Here is a 5,541-nt window from a genome sequence, read left to right as displayed (position 1 = left end):
AATTCGATGAATTGTTCTTCAAAATTGATGAACTTTTTAAATTTGTGAACTATTTTTCAGAATCGTTGAACTAGTTTTCAAATTCGTATTCTTTTCAAAATTTGATGAACTTTTTTCGAATTCTATGAACATTTTTTAAAATTGAACTTTTGTTATAAATCTATGATTTTCTTTTTCATTTTTATGTTTTATTTTTTGAAATGATTTATATGGTACAGAAATTATGTTCATGCTGTTTTTTAGGGGTATTGATGTTAATGCTGTAATAGGAGGAGTATTAAATAGCTTGGTTTTTTATTGTAGATAGCAACGTGTTCCTATTGCAGTGGTTTGCTGCGCTGTTTCTTTCGGCCGCGTACACTTGTTCGTTGGTTCGAATCCCACAACCTACAAATATTTTTCTACCACGATCGTTTTTAGAGGAGGCTGTTGGGCCGGCCCGCTAGGCGACCCACGTGAGCGCCGCAAACACTAAGGGCGTGTTTGGTTGCCCGCATCGAGCCCAACCAGGCCCGCGCGGGAAGGGGCGGTCCTGTTTGGTTGCCTGGTTTTCCTGTTGGGCCTGCATCGCACGCTCCTCAAAGCAGCCCAGAGCCTGGCTCGCTGGAAACCCTCGGATCGGCAGTTTCTCGCGAGCCAGGCTGAGTGCGGCGCGAGGTCGCACGGGCGGGAGCGAGGCGCGGGCGAGGGGGATGGCAGGAGATGGAAATCTGGCGTGCCGTCCCGGCGCCAAATTAGCCTCACCCCCCTTTCAGTCGCTCACCAATAGCCACTGCCCTCATTTCTTCCCTGCTGCCTCACCACCGGCGGCGGCTGCGATTTCAGATCTGCGCTATAGGCGGCGACGGCGGCGGAAGAGGCGGCGGTGTTTGCAGTGGATCTGGTGCTCCCCTTGTTGTTGGCCACCGTCTGGTCGACCTACTCTGTGACATGGCTCCTCCTACGCCGTCCTCGTCTCCGATGCCGGTAAGCAGCACCCCCTCCCCCTTTGTTAGCTCAGTGGTTAGGCCTTTAAGCTAGGTGTAGGATCGATTTCCCACTGAACGAACCGTCGATGTCGACTAGGTTATGGACGCACGGATGAGGCTGATAATCCAGGCAGCAGCACTGATTACTGTGATTCAGGCATGGGTCATGTTCATGCACCAGAGAGCTGTTCGTCATGCTGGGAGACCGTTGATCCGCTATGGTCCATTGTTTTCCCGGGAACAGGAGAGGATCCAAAATCTGAACTACATCTACAACTGCAATGACGTCGAGGCTCTGTGGATGCTTAGAATGAAAAGAGCACCATTTGCCAGGCTTGTCGAGACCTTCAGGAGCAGGGGCCTGTTACAAGATAGCATCAACACCAGTACCGAAGAGCAAGTGACCATGTTCCTCCATGTTGTTGGCCATAACCAGAGGTTCAGGGTCATCCACAACACGTTCAGGAGATCAATGGAGACCATCTCTAGGTACTTCAAGCAGGTGCTTTTTGCTGTTGGGGAGCTTAGAGGAGAGATGATCAGGAGACCATCTGGCCAGACTCCACCCAAGATTCGCGGAAGCCCAAGATGGTATCCATACTTCAAGGTGAGCATTGACAATATACACTTTTCATGGCTTGATATGCTTGTATTGTTCAAGTTCAGCACTAACACAGGCTAGTGATGCCATTTTCAGGACTGCATTGGGGCAATAGATGGTACTCATGTCACTGCCAGAGTTCCTAGGTCACAGTCTGCAGCATACAGGGGGAGGAAGCACTACACAAGCCAGAATGTGCTTGCTGTTGTTGACTTTGATCTGAAGTTCACATATGTGCTGGCTGGCTGGGAGGGGTCAGCGCATGATGCAAACATTCTTACTGACAGCATGAGTCGACCTGATGGGATCAACATCCCCGACGGCAAGTTCTACCTTGGAGACACTAGTAGAAAACGAAGCTTTATCACCGGTTCGTAAGGGCCTTTAGTGCCGGTTCTGCAACCGGCACTAAAGAGTGGAGACTAAAGCCCCCCCCCCCTTAGTACCGGTTCGGCACGAACCGCCACTAAAGGCCAACCACGTGGCGTGAGCTCGCGCTGTGGTATGGGGGACCTTTAATACCGGTTGGTGTTACCAACCGGTACTAAAGGTTTTTAAAAAAAACTGAAAATTTTGGAAAAAAAAATTGAATTTTTTTCGATTTTCAATTTTCTGAATTATTTTATGATTTAGTCTCTAATCACCACTCTTAACTACTCAAGTGTGGATCACTCATTCCAAATCGTCTAACTTCCCGGCCGGTCACCCATCCTCTCACTCCCCCAGCCTGAGCACGCTTAACTTCGGAGTTCTATTCCCTTTACTTTCCAAGTCTGCACTTGTTATTTTCCTGACAAATGTAAGCTGACAATCCTATTAACCCTCGGCAGTTTAGCTTGAGCATTAGGTCACACGTTTCACCGTTTGAGTTTGAAACTATTATTCTAAAAAACAGTAATTATTTAGTAACACTAATATTTTTTGAATAAGTTTGAGCACAATTTGACCATAGTTTGACCAGATTTGACCAAAATTCAAAAAATTGAAATAATTATTTAGTAACACTAATATTCTTGAATAATTATGTAGTAACATTAATATTTCTTGAATAAGTAGTTTGACCATAGTTTGACCAGATTTAACCAAAAAAACTGAAATTTGAGCATATCTTTTTTTCCTTTTGGAATTTGAGGATTCTAAAAAATTGCAAACATGCCATAGGCCGTCAAAATCGTATGCGGATTTTCGTGCTGAATTTTTTATATATTATACTTTTTTTATGACATCGTATGCAAAAGTTATAGCCGTTTTACATTTTTCCTACACTTTTTGCAAAACATGTCCAAATTGAAGTTTTCAAATTTTCCAAACTAGTAGATGTAGTAATATAACTACCTCTCGAAGGATTTTATTTTTTGAAGTTTTTATCATTTTCTTTTGATTTTCCAAAACTGAAATGGCGATACACGTGGGGGGGTAGAGTTTGAAAATTGCCTTATAGTCCCGGTTTATGTCTCCAACCGGGACTATAGGTCAGACCCCTTTAGTCCCGGTTCATGGCACGAACCGGTACTAAAGGTTAGCCCTTTAGTATCGGTTTGTGCCACGAACCGGTACTAAAGGTGATCATGGGGCCCCGGCCCTGACGCCAGCCTGCCACCACCCCTTTAGTACCGGTTCGTGGCACGAACCGGTACTAAAGGTTCAACACAAATCGGCATTAATGCATAGCCGTTCGAACCGGCACTAATGGTACCATTAGTACCGGGCCAAAATCAAACCGGGACTAATGTGTCTCACATTAGGTCCTTTTTCTACTAGTGAGATGCTGGCTATGCATGTCGGCCGGGTATTCTTCCACCCTTCAGGAAAACAAGGTACCATCTCAACGAGTTCTCTGGTAGGAACTTTCCTAGGACTGCACAGGAGCTGTTTAATCTCAAACACTCCAGCCTTAGAGTAACTGTTGAGAGGGCATTTGGAGCTCTGAAGAATAGGTTTAAGATCCTGGATCAGAAGCCATTCCACCCATACTCCACTCAAGTTAAGCTAGTTCTTGCTTGTTGCATTCTGCATAACTGGATCCTCCAGTGGGGCTTTGATTAACACGTGCCTGAGGAGGAAGAGGTCGAGCCTGACGATGTTGTTAGCTCTGGCCATGGTGTGGAGGCATTTGGCAATGACGCTTGTAAGAACAAAAGGTTGGAGTGGGCAGAGGCAATGTGGCTTAACAGAGGTCAGTGCAGGATTTGAAGAAGAGGAAGAAGAAACAGCAGCAGCAGAAGCAGAGAAGAAGAGGAAGAAGCAGCAGCAGCAGAAGCAGAAGAGGAAGATGAAGCAGCAACACCGATGAACTATCCCCTATTTAGCCAATGGCTCTTAATAATTTGATCTGTCATTTGATTGTAGTTAGGATGAACTGTCATTTGTTTAACTAGCTGGCACTATGTTCAGATTGTGTGTGGTAAGGTCACCACTAGTTAGAAGTGGTGACAACACCTTATGCAGGTTCCAACCAAACACCATGTCATATGTGCATCTAATGCGATGCGGGCAACCAAACGCTGGGTTAAAAATGGTTGTCTCATGCAACTAGGGGCATGCAGGCAACCAAACCATGTGCATCTGGGGTTTTTTGGCCTGCATCCCCTCAAACCGGCTCAATAGAGCCAGGCTTGCCGGGCCAAGCTGAATCGGCAATGTAACCAAACACGCCCTAAGCGGCGCAGAAGTGCGCCGAACAGGACCTCCCGACGCGACCTACTTGAAGCAAGTCAAGCCAGTTTTCTCCGGATTATTTTTTATCGGAAAAGCTATTTTCCGGACGGCAGGAATTCTGCAATAGATCCGCACGCATCCGATGTCGTTCGTTTCAGATCTTGCGGCCGTGATTTCAGGGCGGTTTTTTTGGATCAAATAGATCGTGTGGGCGCATTTTTCTCGACCCGGGGCGATTATTTCGACGTATTGTTGGATCTTACGCGGCAGCTATTTTAGAAAGTTTTTTGGGGGGTCGATTTTAGAATGTTTTATTAGTGGGAAAGGAAATAGTGGCCTGATTTCCGGATTGTGATCACATGAGCAATTTTAGGAAGTTTTTCTAGTGCGACTTCAGGTTGACTTTTTAAGCAGAAAATAGCGAAAAAATTACTTGTACCAAGAATCGAACTCCAACCATCTACTTGTGTGTTCAGCAAGCTAACCAATCCAGGTACTATTACTTCTTGTTGTGAGTTAAAGTCAAAACTTGTTTTAATCTGTTGCTTTGTACTAATACCTAGACATTGACGAACATTTGCTCTATTAAAAGACTAACTAGCCTATGCACCGTGGCCTAATAACTGACATTCAAATACCAAACACTACGGTAACTCTGATATGAGGAAAAAATATACTACCGAACTTTTATGTAAATAGCATGATAATATAGGCTTCCCGACCTGATAACTTAGGTACAAACAACACGATAACTTTGCCTCGTGACTTTTTCGTTGAAAACAAATCATCGATAACTTTTGTGTAAATAGCATGATAATATAGGTTTCCGGACCTGATAACTTAGGTACAAACATGATGATAATTTTGAACCCGGGAAAAAAGATGTTAAAAAACATGCCACCAATAATTTTTGTGTAAATGACATGATAATATTGGCTCCCGGACATGCTAACTTAGGTACAAACACCACGATAACTTTGCCCCGGAAAAAAAGTTGTTGAAAATATACCACCGATAACTTATGTGTAAATAGCATGGTAATACACGCACGTGGGCCTAATCACTTGGGTACAAACACCACGATAACTTTGACCCGTGGAATTTTTTTGGTTGAAAACATACCTCTGACAACTTCTGTGTAAATAGCATGGTAATATACACATCGTGGACCTGATAACTTAGGGACAAAACACCGTGTTAACTTTGACCTAGGAAAAAAGTTGTTGAAAACATATCACCTATAACTTATGTGTAAATAGAATGGTAATACACACACCTGACCTGATCACTTAGGTACAAACACCACAATAACTT

The sequence above is a fragment of the Triticum aestivum genome, chromosome 3D, assembly GCF_018294505.1.
Source record: "Triticum aestivum cultivar Chinese Spring chromosome 3D, IWGSC CS RefSeq v2.1, whole genome shotgun sequence".
Lineage (NCBI taxonomy): Eukaryota > Viridiplantae > Streptophyta > Magnoliopsida > Poales > Poaceae > Triticum > Triticum aestivum.
This window is presented reverse-complemented; position numbering follows the sequence as displayed.